This window comes from Sphaeramia orbicularis, chromosome 8 (assembly GCF_902148855.1).
Source record: "Sphaeramia orbicularis chromosome 8, fSphaOr1.1, whole genome shotgun sequence".
Taxonomy (NCBI): Eukaryota; Metazoa; Chordata; class Actinopteri; order Kurtiformes; family Apogonidae; genus Sphaeramia; species Sphaeramia orbicularis.
The window spans coordinates 34,420,049-34,438,867 of record NC_043964.1 but is presented as its reverse complement, the minus strand read 5'-3'; the positions used below and the strand labels follow the sequence as shown (position 1 = coordinate 34,438,867).

At 38.7% G+C, this 18,819-nt stretch overlaps 1 long non-coding RNA gene across 1 annotated transcript; it reads left to right on the top strand.

The window, feature by feature from the left end:
* The first annotated feature begins 296 nt into the window (after nt 1-296).
* Nucleotides 297-10,227, top strand: LOC115423895 (uncharacterized). The gene is made up of 3 exons (XR_003936019.1): nt 297-307; nt 7,767-7,770; nt 9,988-10,227. It is a non-coding gene; the product is annotated as an uncharacterized LOC115423895 (long non-coding RNA).
* Nucleotides 10,228-18,819: the final 8,592 nt, after the last annotated feature.

The window sequence follows — 18,819 nt, the reverse complement described above, 5'->3', positions numbered from 1 at the left end:
TCAAGATGTCAAAAGGAAAAAGCATCCAAGCAAATAAAATAATGCAAAGACTTGGAGACACAAAGAAGAATAGACAAATAATAATAAAAACTTAAAATATAAAGATCTAAGAAAAATAAATACATCAGAGAGTAAGTTCAGTCCATTTTAAATAATTCTTTATATATTGCCAGAGTGTTAGTGCTTTTTTATTAAAGATAAATTCCATTGATTTAATATATTTTTGAGACTAAATCAGAAAGACTTTAAAATTTATGTGTGTTTTGGCATATTTATTTTGTGTATGTGAAATTTTCCACATAAAATGGTCAGATTAACAACAAATTCTAAATTATGAATGTCATATCAGTGTTACATCTTGTTACTGCTGTATGTCACACTTGGTTGTAGTTCTCTGTTTTTTCCACAAGAGTGTGACAAAGCTCCACATTCAGCAGCTTAGTTTCACTGTGAAACTAATGTTAGAGTAATTTGAGGATGCTGATGTCTCTGTACTGGATTGCATTATATGATATAGATGCATTTGCTGAATAGCACACATCAGTTCTTTGCATCTCTTCTTTCTATGTACGTACATGCACACTGTAAATGAGTGTCATAAATGTATGCACACTCTTTTGACATAGAGCTGTATGTTTGTGTCTGCATTTGTATACCTTGTGGGTTTAAAGGAATTCACATTTGGGAGGGATGACACTAAGCACATCCAGCCATACTATTGGCTGCCTCTGGAGTGATCTAGCAGTGTGTGCAATCTGATTGGCTAGGGATGCTGTGGCAGCCAGCCCAAATCTGTGACGCTGTTGCTGGGATGGAGTCACAGCATGCTGCTGCCAGTCGAAGTGCCAAGGGGCCAACAACAGGGAAGCAGGGCACCGTGCCCAGCGGGCTGCCTGAGACCGTCTACCAGCCCCTTACCCTCCCACCTTCACTGTGCCAGGCCTCCTACCAGGTCCTTGCTTGACCTCATTGGTGTATCCATAAAACCCGAGACAAGTAACAGTGAAAAAGCTTCAAGTGTATTAGAAATCCTCTGTCTCACTTCAACTTCTGCTGAGGCACCACTGAGCAAGGTACTCAACCAGAAAAGTGTCCAGTGGGCAACAATAAAGAACTGTGGTTTTATTGAGCAGCTCTTGGATTGGAATGTGTTGAACTAGATGTGAGGCCGGTGTTGTGTGGAGAGAACTTAAATGTTCAGTCAGTTTTAAATAAAAATATCTGAGCCCAGACTAGATATACTGGCGTATGTGTAGATGTGTTCTAAATTCAGTTATCAAACTGGAACAATAAACTACATCACAGGTGTCAAACATGCGGCCCGGGGAGCAAATCCGGCCCGCCAAAGGGTCCAATCCGGCCCCTGGGATGAATTTGTGAAATATAAAAATTACACTGAAGATATTAACAATCAAGGATGTTAAAATAATTTTAGGTCTATTCAATCTAAAAATGATCAGACCATTAAAACACTATCGTAATAACCTAGAAATAATCAAAACTGTAATGGTTTCTCTTTGTTTTAGTGTAAAAAAAAAAGTAAAAATACATAAATGTTTACATTTACAGACTAGCCTTTTATTAAAAAAAAAAAAAAAAAAAAAAAAAAAAAACGTGAATAACCTGAAATTTCTTAAGAGAAGTATGTAGAATTTTAATAATATTCTGCCTGTTTAATGTTTTGTGTATTTTTAGATCCACTGTGATCTCTAAGTTGTATAAATGATACATTAAGGTGTAAAATTGTTAATATTGCACTTATTTTACTTAAGAATGTTCAGGTTGTTCATGTTTGTTCATGTTAAGTTTGAGTACAATTCCTAGATGTAAACATTTCCATTACAGAATTTTACTTTTTTCACTCAAAAGTTATTATCCTATTATTTATATTATTATACTGGTCCGGCCTACTTTATGTCATATTAGGCTGTATGTGGCGCCTGAACTAAAATGAGTTTGACATCCCTGAACTACATAGTTTATCCTCTGCCTTAACCTCCTGCAATTTTGTCCTCTGTAGGGGACAAGAGTTTCACACTTTACTTAAAAAAATGTTCCATTATGCTGTTTCCAATTAAGACAATTATTTAAAGTAAAAAAAATAAAAAGCCAAAACTTTTACTTTCCTGGGTCTCAGGAGGTTGAAGTGTAAGCAAGTATTGTTACTGCTTTAATAGCAAGAAATGGGATAAACTCAATGAGGGAATACACTAAAGACTCTTAATAATACTGAACTGGGAGGGAATGATCCAAGTACAAACTGCAGTCCCACTGTGTAACTAAATACTAAACATACACAAACAGACTGATATTGTCTTCATGTTGAACAAAGAGATACTGAACAGAAACTCTTGTTTTTCAGGTCATGTTTTAGAAAAGGACAATACGTGTGAAGACGTGCTTTGCTTATAATGTAAATGACGCAAACAGCATTTTAAGTTATTCTAAACAATTAAGATTTGTACACAGACAGCTTTGTGCTCACTCTTGTCACTTATCTGCTCTGATACACAACATGTACCTTTTCTTAGGACTGGTAAAGTGTTTGGTGATTTTGTTTTTTAATTCTTCAATCTTTGTCACAAAACGATGACACTGACCTTTACAATGGTAAGCACAATGTAAAAAACAAGAGGAAAAAAAAAAAAATCCAGAATTCAACTTTTTTTTTTTACCTGTTTTTTAGCTGGTTTAACTGGCTTTTCCTTGCCCACACCTTCCACTTCCACTAAGTTTCATTAAAATTAGTTAGGTACTTGCATATTCTCTCTGCTGACAAACAAAATTTAACAAAACTAAACCTCCTTGGCAGATGCAATTACAGCAGAGGGCATGAAGAGTTTCAAGGGTTTAAAGATTTCCAGCAGGTGGCAACATTTCACCAAAGTCAATTTGAAATGCACAGTATGGAAACCACAAATGATGAGATGAATAACACTTAAATGTCATGTCCATTCTTTTTCTACATTTTCTTGTTTACTTAATAAAATGCACACTGGCATTTGACATTTTTACACACAGCTATTTTCTCACACACTTAGGAAGACATATGTATGTATAATTACTTGCACCTTCAGGTCCATTCCACTTTGGCTCATTTACTTTATTTAAATTATGCAGAGGTGTTGTTCATTTGCCTTTTAATGATCCTCTAGATGGTAGTACCAGCTCCCACTCTGACTATCAACAGAAAAGACTTTCGAGTATTGGCTTGTCAACTAATGATATTCTTATACACTGGTTAAACAGTCAGCTGGGGTGAATAGCATATATAATGCATTTTCTTTGGAGTTTCTTTGTATGGTTTTCATCTTGTCTGATGACACAACTTTATTGCATTCATCTGACCCATAGAGTGTGTGCTGCATTGACTGTAGTATGTAATATAGTAGAATCAGTCATTTATCTTGAACACTTAATATATTTTACAAAAGCTTTCACAACTATCATGTAAATGTAGGAACAGGATGTGAGCTTAATTTATTATTTCTTTAAATGCATCCAATAAAACCGCAATGGTATATTTATGTACTATATTTGTTGAAAGAGGTTTTTTAAAGGTGCGGGAGACTTTTGTGAGCAATTTTTCATCAAATCTGTAAAACCTCAGTCATATCCTCAGTATCAGGAATCTGTAAGTCTTTCTGTGATTACTCACCTGAAACTCTTGCATTACGGTGAACAATTTCCAAGTACCATCCACCATAAACAAACCATGTGTTTACATTCAGAGCCAGGAGGTAACTTGGGCATCTTCAAAATTTTGTTGCAAAGCGCATTGTGGGAAACAGAGGTTCGCACAGCCACCTGAGTGTGGCAGCTGCTAAAGACACGACACGGAAACGGCAGGAGCTCCCTTCCCTCTATACATATTCCTCCAGCCGTTTCCACGTTTCAGACATTTCCACATGTTTGTTTCATCCATACAGTGGTGGCTGCTTGTCTTTCAGAAAGGGGAAGCTCATTGTTGGCTTACATCAAAAAAAATGTCAAGTTATTTAAACATAAATTCGGCCCTCCGTAGGGCTGCTCGATTATAGGAAAAAAAAATAATCACGATTATTTTAGCAATAATTGAAATCACGATTATTAAAAACGATTATTTGTTAACCTTAAAGTTGTTTATTTTTTTCTAGCAAAACAATGTAAAATATACTCTTTAAACATAAATAAAGCTTTTAACCACTAAAACAAAGTATGTTCACTTTTGTACGAAACAAAAAAATCTTTGAATGCAAATAAGTGTACTGTAAATTCAAGTATGTTTCCTTTTGTAAATAAATAGTGCACTGTAATTAAACTGCTATAGACTTGCCATAGAACTGTAGCAATAAAAAAAAAAAAACCTCACGTAAAGTGCAAATTATAAATTCAAGTATGTTCAATGTAGTATGAAACAGTAAATTCAGTGGCGTGCTGTGAGGTTTCAGTTCAGGCCTTCTGTATACATCAGCCATCTAGAATACGCACGCTAGGGTTATACGGGTTAGGTTAGGTTAATACGGGAGTTGCAGCGTAAAGAGATTCGGAGACTGAAGATTGCATTGCGGGCGAAGTTGTAAACGGAGTTGTTTTTATGTGTTTTAGTTTTTCGTAAGATTATGATAACGGTGGCGGTGGTTAAACTTTAGATGGTTAAAAAGGTTTGTTGTGTTAGTGGTCGGTGCGGACATAACTACGAAACACTTTTTGCACGTGATGTGTTTTTGCTCTTCGTCTTCTTCATCAAACCCAAAGTGATTCCATACAATTGAATTTGACTTGCCTTTTTTGTTTACCAAGCACTTCTGCTGTGATTCTCTTGCCGTTTTTCCAGGTCGCTACGTACAACTTTCCTCTTGGGGTGGACCTGCCGGCTAGCAGGCAGCAGTAGCTTATAGGGGGGCGGGGCAGAGCAGCTCATGGGAGCTTGCGTGCGCGTGAATTAAACAACTCAAAATCAATAATCGTTTTTTCTCGATTATATAATTTTTGTAATCGTTGCGTGTAATAATCGAAATCGTAATCGAATTTCGATTAATTGCACAGCCCTAGCCCTCCGTTACTTTTTAAGAAAATGGTCAGTAACCTTATCGTACCAAGTAAACAAGAAAATGCTGAAATTATGTTAAATTGAAACAAGGAAGTACAATGAGTGTGTTTTATTTACAGTGCAAGAAATGAACAAGTAATTTCGTAGTGGTTTCTCTCTTGATTTCACAGCAGAATGTGCAACGGTATTAAACTGAACTGTGTCAAGTGAAGGAGTAGATCTCAAAATAGCTGTCAATCAAATGGGATTCAGCCTTTCAACTGATCCTCCAATCAGCACGTGGAATCCCAGCATCCAGCCCAGCCGAGCTCCGCCCACAGCTCCATTCACCCCCAGAGACACCGAGCGTCCGGGGGCGGGACAACATCGTGGCATTTATCCAATTACCATCCAGTTTTGAGGCAATGAAAAAAACTGTTCCACTCAGTCCCATTGAAGTGCATGGACGCTGAGCTTCTATGGGCAAATGCACTGAGCAGAGATTGTATGAGAAAACAGCGCAACGGGAATGTATGAGAAGTGAACAACATCGAGTCTGTTGATTTGTGATAAAGCTGATTCTGAACGAACTCATCTGTGAGATGAACGTGTTCTAACACATTTGTAGTCAATGAAATGTCAACACAACCGTACATATTTAACCATTTAATTTTTGTAATTTTAGGGGAAGCCGGGCTTCCCTTGCAGTCTATGAGAAATCACCACTGCATCCATATAATATCAAATGGTCATGCTGCTGCTGCCGATGCAAGTGGCTGCACGAACCTCCCTTTCCCACAATGCACATCGCGACAAAATTCCGAAGATGCCTGAGTTACCTCCCGGCTCTGTTTGTAAACACACATTTTGTTTATGGTGGATGGCACTTCGAAATTGTTCACCATAATGCAAGAGATTCAGGTGAGTAATCACAGAAAGACTTACAGATTCCTGATACTTAGGCTATGACTGAAGTTTTACAGATTTGATGAAAAATTGCTCACGAAAGTCTCCCGCACCTTTAAGGTTAGGGTTAGAGTTTGTCAAAAATGCATGTGTGATTGATGAATAGCTAGGACAACATCATAACCAAGCAGCAGCTGAAAAGAGAATGCAACGAAGGTGTTAAATTCTGCAGTAACTATAACGTCCCCTAGAGGCTAGATCAGGGGTCTGCAACCCTGGTCCTAGAGAGCCACTATCCTGCATATTTTAGATGTTTCCCTCTTCCAGCACACCTGACGGTCGTTATCAGGCTTCTGCAGAGCTTGATGATAGGCTGATCATTTGAAGCAGGTGTGTTGGAAGAAGGATACATCTAAAACATGCAGGATAGTGGCTCTCTAGGACCAGGGTTGCTGACCCCTGGGCTAGATCCAAAGCAGGTAAATCCCCATAGATCCCCATGTTAATATATTTAACTTTACAGCAAAAATAAATAGGTTTACTATGGCGTCAATATGAGGCCAGATAACATTGTACATGTACGTGCAGGAGGCTATTGTAAGCGCAAGTGAAGTTTTGTAAACCAAAAATATATATTTCTTTTTAAAAATGCACCTACAAAACTTATTTTGTTCCTACAAACACATTTTTGACCAGGTTTGTGGAGCTTGGTGCCCGGCTTGGTTCCAAATTCTGCAAATGAAACTGGTTCCGTTTACAGATCTCAGAACTGGTTTCGAGAACGAAACCAACTTCACTCTGCCGTATAATAATAAGTAGTGTTATTACCTCCGCCAAGGAGGTTATGTTTTTGCCAGGGTTTGTTTGTCTGTCTGTCTGTTTGTTTGTTTGTCTGTCCGTTAGTGTGCAACATAACTCAAAAAGTTATGGACAGATTTTGATGAAATTTTCAGGGTTTGTTGGAAATGGGATAAGGAAGAAATGATTAAATTTTGGTGGTGATCGGGGGTGGGGGGGCCCATGGGGGGGGCCACTGATCAGCCTTGGCGGAGGTCTGCGCTCTCAGAGTGCTTCTAGTTTAAGGTGTAATGAGGCGCTATCTGTCCATCACCACTAATATTGCTTCCTGTCTAGGCCAGGTCTGGAAATGCCTCTCATCTAACCACACCCCCACATCAAAAAGAGGCCACAGTGTTTTGTAACCACAGAAAAATTTTGTGAACAGAAAAGTGTTTTGTAACCGCAGAAAAGTTTTGTAAATGCACACAAAGTTTTAGAAAAGAAAGCATATGGAAACACAAAAAACAGGTTTGTTGGAGCATTCTTAAAAAGAAATATATATTTTGGTTGACACAATTTACATATCTGTACAATGTTATCTGACCTCATCTTGATGCCGTAGTTTACAGTCTGGTACAAAATAGATAATAAAAAAATACATTTTCTGAAGTCATTTCCTGCTCCACAGCAACTGCACATGGGGGGAATTTTAATATAACTCACACATAAAGCCAAGAAGTTCTGCATAATTAAAAGAGCGGCCACTGTGGTTGACAGGTGAGTTTGCTTGGTGTGCTGGGTGTGCTTTGATTTAGCTCAGCTATACTAAACAAAAATGTATTTTTATCCCTGACAAGCGTTGTGTTTAAGGAATTACACTAACAACACCATCAGAGGATCCTGTCATGAAGGTTATAATTTTTGATTACAACAACAGTGTAACTTGGCTGCATTGGCTTATGTTAGCATTAATTTGTATTGAATTATATGGTCTGTCAGCTAGCCTGCTAATTAGCTCAGGTAGTAGTAATGGACTATTTGCACAGCCACACTACTTCCTGAACTTCAGGTGGGTCCTTTATTTCCTGTCTTTCATTATTGGACACACTGACTAATCCAGGTGTGTCTAATTAATCAGTGGTCACAACAAGAAGTAGCAGACACGCCTGGATTAATCAGTGTGTCCAATAATGAAAGATAGGAAACAATGGGCACACCTGAAGCTCAGGAAGTAGTGTGGCTGTGCATAGAGTCCATTAGTATATTTATATATTTTGTAACTTGTACGTTGGTGATTGAGGACAACTGTATGTGTTCACATTTATTAAAGTGGAACTGTGTAAGATTTTACTATTTTGGTTCTTCTTTGCTGTTTTTGTAGCATTTTTCTCCATGGAGTTCCCCCTACAGTTTCAATGTACATATTTCCTGTCATAAAACCCACACTTAACCCCCCCCCCCCCCCCCCGACCATCTGCATTTGTTCTGTCGAGTTGAGCTGCTCCGTCGAAACACCATTAACACCCACCTGACCCACGTACTTAACACTAATATCATACAATAAGAACTTCTTTACATTATTATCATATCACGTCAATATTCTACATCTGTCTTTCGTGCATATGTAATTGCTTCCATGCTTACTGCTCAAAAGGCACTATAAAAGAAATATACTTACAAAATATGACACACTTCTGCCTGGGGTAGCACAAATCGATGGGCATAACTGTGAAAATGCTTAGGGGTCATGCGCATGCGTATGCTTACTCAGTAGCGCTAGGGAGCTCCACTCAACAGGTAGGGTGGCTCGACAGGACACCTGTTATGGAAAAATAAAAATGGTGATCAAATACACGACTGGAGTGGAGCGGACTGGGAAACTTCAGCCGCTCATTGAAGTTTTGGATATTTGTTATCACTTCTCAGAGGAGATCATGGAACCGGAGCTGCAGCAGGGGGACATGTGGACAGGAACCCCCTGGCCATCCAGGTGGACGGGTCACACTGACACACTGGTTGTGGGTGCAGAGACTGCCAGTCTGAGGCTCAATCTAGCCACTAGCACCATGCTGCTAATGTTAGCCACATAGCTTAAATAGCTAACAGGCTAACAAGTATCTGCAGCTCCCACCTGTACCAGCCCCCATTACCAGTTAGCGCACTGTGATCCCAGGGCTAACATTTGTAACAACAACAATCATCTAGATTCTAGACCTTCACCTGGACAAGTATCGTACAACACCAGCTAAGATCCAACAGCAAGGCTAATTGTTATGCTAGTCATTATTCAGACGAAACCAATTAGACATGGGTCATATAATGAACTACATATATCTAAAAAAAAAAAAAAACTAGATTCAACTGACAAAATTCTGTGGTTAGTAGTAAAAACGCACTCCTGAGGTGAACAAAGGGTGATGTAGTAAATGACACAAACATATGCCTACATGACACAAACAACCATGATTACTAGTGAGTATGCTAACATCTCTGTTGGCCAACAAGCATCCAGGCATCATTCATTAAATAAGTTCATGAACAAGCAAACACCATTACAACCAATATCATCAAGAGCACAAATCCACTGAAATACATAGAATATAGAGAATTTTTCTCAGTGATACTTACAAGAGCAACAGCAACAATGCCAAGTCTGCATCTGTTTTGATGCTTCTTCTTCTTTCATCTCTCAAAATTCTCCAAAAGCTGGACCGAGGCAGACTCTGACAACAGCCACCTCTTCCTTTTCTCTGCTGGCTCTTCCATGGTGAAGGCCTGTGAAATGGAGGCAAGGCTCACACCTTTACAACTAGCTGGCTGTACCTGGCTGGGGGTGTGTTTGTGTCGTGGTGCCATAAACTGCATTTCTTGCGGGAGATGAGATCTAGGACCACGGGGACGGTGTAGAGAAGTTGCAAGAAGCATATTTGGCCCTACAGACCTCAGTGGAAAGGGGGAGGGCTTCTGTTCTCCCCCTAACAAGCCATTTAACCATCCCAATTACTTTGAAGCTGTTTAATTAAGGTAAAAATTTTGCACAGTTTCACCTTAAGTAGCCAAAATGACTTATTGGCCCTTATGGTACACTGTCACTGAGTGTGATCTGTGTTTTTAGTATGTTTCGGTTTCATCCCTCACTCTTCTCCAACTCCTTCCACATGTTTCCATTAAAAAAAATGCATGACAACAGCCATGTAACACATCTCCAGTCTTCAAAATCACAGTTCACAAAGCAATGGGTGATATCATGGAGGGTTCACACGCTACTTACCTACACCATTTACTGACAGAAAAACGTTTTTGGACACCCAGTGCATTTGTGATATATCACATTAAGAATCACTCTCATGTCATTGAACTCTGCCAAGTATAGTTCCATTCTCAAGGCCCACACACTCCCTTGTACATGTACACTGTTCTGTCGAGGTCAGAACTGGATGTTTCAGCAAAATAATGAAACACATCCAGGGTATGACATGTTGAAACTGTCAAGAATTTAGTTTTGCTGTTTTTTCTTGTTAAACTAAAAAAATAAAGAGAAAAACATTTGTGTTTGTTTGCAACTGCCTTTTGAAACATAAAATGTTTTTTCTGCAGATATTTAATGATAATATCTGATATTGAGTAAAATGTTAGCCTTTCCTCCACTACAGTGTAGTCTTTGGTTTTGACACAGATACTGTGTGAAAGGGATGAACAACATGATGAAGGTGATTATAAAAGTGGTTTGGACATGGCCTTGCTTTGTAAACCTCAGTTCAACATTATCATCACCATGTTTCTGTGAGTCTACTGAACTCTGCAGAAGAAGCTTTCTGAGGCACAACACTGAGTATCAGCAGGATAGTTCTGTCCTGAATATGTTCTGGTTAATTTTTTCAAAAGATTTTCAAATAAAGCTTCTTTTTAAGATGGTGCCACAGTGGAAAAAAAAAAGTTAATATACATAAACTGAAAAGAAACCAAAGAGATGTGGGTTGATTCTGTAAAAAGACCAATGTCAGTTTTAAAATCATAGATGCAGATAACTACAACAAATTATTTACTGCACATTTTCATTTGCCCTCTGATGTATTTGTATTGACAAAAGGGTGACAAGTGTATAGCACAATGAAATGTTGCACTTTGACTTTAAATATTAATGGATTTAAAGTTTACACTAGTTAATTATGTACTACACCATGACCAAATACAACATAGGATTATGAACAACTCCAGCCAATTGTGTGCTTTCCCTCTTTAATTATTAAATTATCGGTAACATATTGTGACATATCATCTGCAACTGCACGACAGTAAATAATGAAATCATTATCCCATTTTACTGTTTTTTCTGGGTTCTATTTTACATATTGGTTCAATACCACACACTTTATCATTAGGTGTAGTAAGTGTTATGTTTTCTAGTCAAAATATTAACCTTTTTGTCAATTTGACAGAATAATTTGACAGTACAGATATGTTTTTGTGGAATAATTTGGAGGATTCTTTCACAAATCCACCCATAACATGATAAATAGGAACATTCTTGTGGTATTTGTATTTAGGAACTGTATGCATCGACAAAATCTTTTAAAATGAATTTTCCTCCTTAACTCTTTGCCCCCCTTTTCTTTGGGATTAAAAAAATGGGTGGAAGTTATTGGTGCATATAGGTTACTTCTTCCCTGTCCCTGTTCAAGTCCAGGTTAGAGACACACCTGTTCAGACTTGACCCTCAGCACTGAGACACTATTAGGTTTTAAAATCTGTAGTCTTTTTATCACTGTTGTTGTGTCTTATTGTTTTATGCATTTTTATAGTATTTGATTAAACTGTTGCTGTCTTGTAATTTAATCATGCTTTAGATGTAAAGCACTTTGGTCTTCTTTATGTTGTTGTAAAGTGCTATATACATTCCGTCATTCATTCATTCATTTATCCAGAGGTCTCAAAACTCATTTTCTTTCAGGGGCCACATTTCAGCCTATTTTGATCTCCATGGCCCGACCAGTAAAATAATAGCATAATACCTATAAATAATGACAACTCCAAATTTTTGTGTTTGTTTAGTGCAAAAAAAAACCCATTAAAACTATGAAAATACTTACTTTTATAAACTAGCTAATAAAAAAAGATGTGAATAACCTGAAAAAAACAAAATTTCTTAAGAAAAACAAGTGCAATTTAACAGTATTCTGCCTCAACTTATCATTTCTACATGTGCATTATGGATCGGATCTACAAAGGACACTAAACACTTAGTAACAGGCAGAAAATTGTTAAAATTGTGCTTAACTTTCTTTAGACATTTCAGGTTGTTCATATTTCTTCAGGTATTCACATTTTATTGTTACAGGATAGTTTTGTAAATGTAAATATTTGTATAATTTAATGTTATTTTTTGCACTAAAACAAAGACAAAAATTTGAAGTTGTTACGATTCACAAGCAAAATGTAATATTGTTTTTTTTTTGGGGTTTTTTTTTACATCAAACTAGAAAAAAATATGGAGTCAATATTTTTTGTAGGTTATTCTGCTGTTATTATTTTACTGTAGATCATATGGTCTGTTGTGGAACCTGAACTAAAATGAGTTCCACAGCCTTGACTGTGGAATTTTGGCACTTTGCAAATTCATCCAAGGGGCCGAATTGGAACCTTGGCGGGCCCGCATTTGGCCTCTGGGACGCATGTTTGAGACACCTGATTTATTCACACATTTATATTAAAAGATCCAAGTATAAGAACATTACATTTTGCATTTATATTATGTGAAAAGGGACCACTCTGGGAAGCTGATGAGCTTTTGAGAGGGGCACAGACACAAAGAATAAATACCACATGTAACAATAACGCAACACATTTTACAGTAAGACAACCCCACCCCCCCCCCCCCCCCCCGGCTTTTCAACCATCCACAGTCTCACACAGTACAGGTTTACATGATAAGCACATTGATCCACAGTCTCACTCACACACACACTCACATACACAAAATAAAATAATGTTAATATTAATAATAATATTAATTCCCCTAACCTAAAACTAATCAAGGCCCTACCCCTAACAAGGTCCAAGTGGTCTAGTCACAGACAGTCTTAAAACAAATTACATATAGCAAAGAAAAGGATTACAGCATTAATTCATATTTGAGGATATTCCAGTGGCAGTGCCTCCTAAATCTCTTTTTAAAAACATGTACAGTTGGAGACATCTTATATCAGTTAAATTTACTTAGGGGGTCAAATGAGTGGCCAATTTTTTGTCAAAAAAAAAAAAAAAAAGTTGTAAGAATTGCATAGCAACTGTGTTGAAATAATGCTAATACATTGTGTACAGACTACTGATATTATTGACAGTGAAGCATATTTTCAGATATATTGGATTTTGAATAGCACGTGTATGTGAAAACTTTTGCTGGTGGACATGACATTACCCATGATGATCTGGTCAGTACCAGTACTTTATTAGTATAAACTTATATACTACTATTGCTAATTCTCCTCTTATTCATAAATGTTAGTACTGTGGATCTAAACAATAACAGCTGACACAAAAACACAAAATGTAGCAGTGGACGGATTAAAACGCATGGGTTGTACGGATCCCATCCATACTGATGCTCGGCAGCCATGTCACCGTTTCCAGAAATGATCCCTGTGCAAAAACTAGTATCAGAATTATTTATTGTATAGTTTATCATCATACTAAAGAGTAAATAACAATATAGAATTGTTTATTTCTTTATAAAAATGCTTATTATTAGAAAACTGTTGATTTAAAAAGTGATGTGTGACATTCTTAATGCATGTATTGGCGTAACATAAGCAGGATGGATCAGCACTATACTCCATATTGAACCTGTAAAATAAAACGTGATATGTAATATATAATCTTGTAAGAAAAATTGGGGAATCTAATAGAATAGAATATTTGTTTTTCAGGTAAATTTCAGTTAAATATTAACTTGGCCATTTGTGACATGAAAATATAGCATTAATTGTGATGAAATTGGACATTTTTTGAGCTGAAAACATAGTTCATATGACCATCAACATGTTGCAACAGAACTGAAATCCTGTAAATTTGCAGAACTTGCATTTACCAACACAAAGTTCCTTTGGGGATTCACTTATATTGATTTCTTATGCACAAGGACATAAATAAGACCTCTAAGCAAATTTAGCCGAAATATACTGTATTATTCCATATCTGCGGACCTTTGCAAACTATACTGAGATTGTACAGTTGAGTTCCTTTCTTCCCTAATATGATTGCTTTTTCCTAGTCTGATAGGCGTGTGAAGGAAGAGAAATTGGGATTAGGTCACAAAGTCTGTAAATAAACTTTGAGTGATTGATTCTTGTATTCCTCTGTTTTATGACAAAGTAAAAAAAGTAAAACCTATGGTCTGTATTAAAATCTGCCGTACTGTCACCGACTACATAGATTTACATAAAACAAAAAAGTCTCTATTCCTCTTTGTTGTGGACACATAATCCAACTAGTGTGCACGGGCTACATCCTGTTGACAGATACATTTTTGTTATACCACAGGTTGTCAAACATGTGGCCCGGGGGCCAAATCCGGCCCGCCAAAGGGTCCAAATCCGGCCTGCGGATGAATTTGTGAAATGCAAAAATTACACTTAGATATTAACAATCAATGGTGTCAAAATCATTTTTAATTCAGGTTCCACATACAGACACATACAGTCCACTTAGATTTGAAGTGGGTCAGACCAGTAAAATATATCATAATAACCTATAATAATGACAACCCCAAATTTTGTCTTTGTTTTTTTGGTGTTAAAAAAGTAAAATTACATGAAAATATTTACATTACCAAACTATACTTTTATAAAAAAATGCGAATAACCTGAACAAATATGAACAACGGAAATGTCTTAAGTAAAGTAATCCAATTTTACCTATATTCTGTCTGTTACTACAGGTTTTTTTGTGATTGCAGTGCATATGTGGAAACAATAAACTGATAAACTGAGTGGGTCAGACCAATAAAATATTATCATAATAACCTATCAATAATGACAACCCCACATTTTCTCTTGTTTTTTTGGTGTAAAAAAGTAAAATTACATGAAAATGTTTACATTACCAAACTATACTTTATAGAAAATGCGAATACTTGAACAAATATGAACAAATGGAAATGTCTTAAGTAAAGTTAATGCAATTTTACCAATATTCTGCCTTGTACTACATGGTTTTTGCGATTGTAATGCATAAGTGGAAACGATAAAACTGATAAACCGAGGACTAATATTGTTAAAATTGAACTGTTTATCTTAAGACAATTCAAATTGTTCATGTTATTCAGATTTTTAAGGGAAACTTTATAGATGTAAACCTGATCATAATAGAATTTTACTTTTTTCACTGTTATTGGTTACTGGTTCGGCCCACTTTAGATCAAATGGGCTGAATGTGGAACTGAACTAAAATGAGTTTGACACCCCTGTCTTATACTAAGGAAGGTTTGTCTATTTGTTGATTAGGATTTCCTTTTTATGTATTGACACAATAGGTTATTTACTGTTACTGCAGCTGTGTGTGCTGCTGTGTATTGTTTCCATATGATGATTAATATCACATATCCTCACTGAGAATGAATTCAAGCGCATAGGCATAAATACATTACATAAATGTCTAGACTATACTGATGAAAACCCTGGAGGTGCACAAGTCTAGCCTTTGCATGTGGTGTACCAGTACGTGTACAGCCTATAATTAGATCTTTTAATGGTTTGTATATTTACACAAATCGACATGGATTACACCATAATGCATATCAGATAGGTATATTAGACAGGTGTTGGAGCACTTTGCATTTTGCACATAAGGTTTTTCTTGTTTACAGCCAACAAGGGTGCGGCTTTATCCCCACTTTATATGCGTGCACCGAGTTCAGTCAAGTTAAAGAAGTACACACACACGCGTCCTACTTTTCCCAATTTCACTCATATGCGGATAGAGAGAGAGGAGGAGGAGGAGGAGGAGGGGTGTAGAGAGGGTGGGGGGTGGGGGGGGTAGAGTTTGTCCATGCAGGCTCCTACTGTTGCTGTGCCAATGCGCAAACAGTCTACGCCGTGGGATAGGTCTCCCCAAATTGAGGCTGCGCTCGAAACGATCATGCGATTGAATGACGAGCGCGTCATGCTTGTCTTCCTCCTCTGTTCTTTGCGATCAGTGGCTCTGTGTTCCGCAATCCCCTGGGATACTGTACCGCCCTCGATGGCTCTGCTATTGGCGTTTATCTCACACTGAATGGCTGCCTGGAGCAAGGGAAGCGGGGAGAAAAGCGGCCGCTGCGTCCCCTCCTTTGAACCAAGGCTCTGCGTAAAACTTCCCAGCGAAGGGGGTGAGTCTAGTCTACGGTGTATGTGTGTGTGTATATGTGTGGGTGTGTTGTGTGTAGCTCTACCCGGGTCGTTTGAGGAGAAGTAGGAGGAGGGGGGAAAGAGGTCTGAGCCGGTATTAGTATTTGGATTGATAGCATAGGTCCAACAGGGCATTTAATTTGGGGTTAAGGCAACCCAGGCGCATAAAAGGGGATGGGTTCATGTTGGGACAGTCCGAAACTCTCCAAACAGTGAAAATGCAGCTTGGGAGTGAAGAAGCTGGGGGGATGGGGAGGAGGAGGAGGAGGTGGGGGGGTACATTTCAAAAGGTATTCTCACAAATATGCGAAAATGCAATAGCAGTCAGGTTTTTTTTTTTCTTTTTTTTTTTTTTTTTTTTTTTTTTTTTTTTTTGGCAGGGCACCCCTTGTGAGCGCCGGTCGTAAAGAATTGTGCCTTGTTATGCTTCCACCCCCGCTCCGTGCCGCACTGGTTCCGTCTGGGCTCGCCCTCAGGGCTGCGTGTCCTGGGATGACCTGTTGATGTCGGTAGAATGGAGAATGGCAGGGGGAGAGATTTCCCCCATCACCAAAATATTTAAATAAGCAACATTTGGGCTTGACAACCCGGCGCGTCGCAGCACGGCTACCTCGTCCGCGTGCAGGCAGTAAGTGTTTTGGTTTTCTAAGTGTGTGTGTGTGTGTGTATATATGTGTGTGAGGAGAGAGAGAGGGAGGGGGAGGGGGGGGCAACAATCGCGGAAATGCTTGACATTGTGCGGCTGTGGGGCTGACTGTGCATGAGGTGGATGGTGCGCCGGGGCGAACCCAAAATATTTAACAGTGCTGTTAGCTTAGCATTAGCCACCTATAGGCCTGGGTATGCGGATGGGGGAGCGCATCTAACATTTCGGTGCGGCTGTTCGGTTTCCTGTACTCTAATGAAATGTCTTTGGACAGTAACACCGCGTTCTGTCCTCTCACCTCACCGGCTTTGCTATCTTATCACCGGCTTTTACTGCCATCCCATGTCACCCCCCCCCCTCTCCTCCTCCTCCTCCGCCCCCTCCTCCTCCTCCTTCTCCTCCCGGTGCCAGCAGACGGTGGGGCACTGCCGGCGGCGGGGGAGACTGGCGCACGGCGCGGCCACACCGGAGCGCAAAAAAAGACAAAAAAAAAAAAAAGCGCTCCAATCTATCTATCTCCTTTTAGGTATTTCACTCAGTAAAGCTCTAGTATAAGTGTTTTTATAAGTTTGACCTGTGATGTTTATTCTCTGTTACATAAGAATCATCATTATCAGGCTTGTGTATGTGTTGGACTCATACACACATACAGGCATGGACACATACACATATGAACCAGGAAATGCCTATAGAGCCCTTGTGTTGCACTTTGCCTCTGCCACTACACACTCATAAGCCACACTGCAATCAGAAACAAGCCCTTTGGTGTTTTCAGAAGGACTAAGCTGAAAAGTAATAATACAGTATCAGATGTGAAATGTGTTGACAGCTGTTCCATCATAACATAACATAACACAAGCTTCTATAATAAATGCAGGCAAACATTTCTTTAAGACCACCATGAAAAATCTATGGACCTTAAGCATGTTGTGAGTATGATTGACCTACTTTCGTCTTGTAGCCTGGCTGGTATGAGTTCTAAGCCACGGGGGTGAGTTAGGGTGAATTTCATCTGTTCACATTGCAGCACTGTACTGTACATTTAATGGAACGCGGACCTGAGATGATCCCTTTTTCTTTTTACAGGCTGCGCTGCCCCTCTTAGTGCATACAGGCACACATGCACACACACACACACACAACCACACACACACACACATAGTCACTTCTCCCTCACTGTCAGTGGCAAACTGTGCAAAACACACCCTGCTCTCAGCCCTGTGTTTGTGTGTCTTTATGTGCACGCATGTGTGCTTACTGCGGCTCGCCAACTGTAAACAACCAGTATTGTTTAATGTCTGGTGTGAGTCAGTGTGCCTTTTGTGGGTTTGTTTGGTTTGTGTGTGCGCATCTGTGTTTTAGTATGAGGGAGCGGGGAGCTTGAGTGAGACAGAGACAAAGAGAGCATTTCTCTTTACCCTGGAGCTTGGCTTGGTGCCCAAATGAAAGGCTTGGATATGATGGGGGCTCACTCCAGCCTTCATCAGTCAGTCACACCAAGTTGGTTGTATGCCTCGCTCAGGGTGGGCTTCACTCACTTGTTCTCACGTACAGAGTATAGTCTTTGTTATGTATGTATGCATGTCGGTGTGTTTTTTTGCAGCCTACTCTCATGCAACACTTTTAAGTGGTATAGCATCTGTGTGAAAATAGCTTTACCAAGGGCCAAGCAGTGCACCCTTCTGTGCAATGCTGAGCCTTATCCTCTGTTACATGTATATATAAACACTTACGACACTTAGAGTTTTTATAGTCAGTGAAATGGCATGTGGGCTTATCAGGTGATCTGTTATTGAATGGCTTTCAGTTACTGTGGGGTAATAGAGTGTAGTTTCTATTATGCAACATTCCAGCACTGAAACTACTTTCCTACAAAAAGGTAATGCATTCAAAATATAAGACATTATAGAAAATTTGGAGGGTTTTTTTCAATAGTGATTGTATAGATTCAGTATCTATGAAACTGCTCAATATGGTCAAGTAGGGCTGAACAATATGTACAAAATTTCATATCTCGATATTCATGGCACATATCTCGATATCGATACGATATGACTACGGGTTTGGTGAAACCAAGCATTTTTCAGAAAATA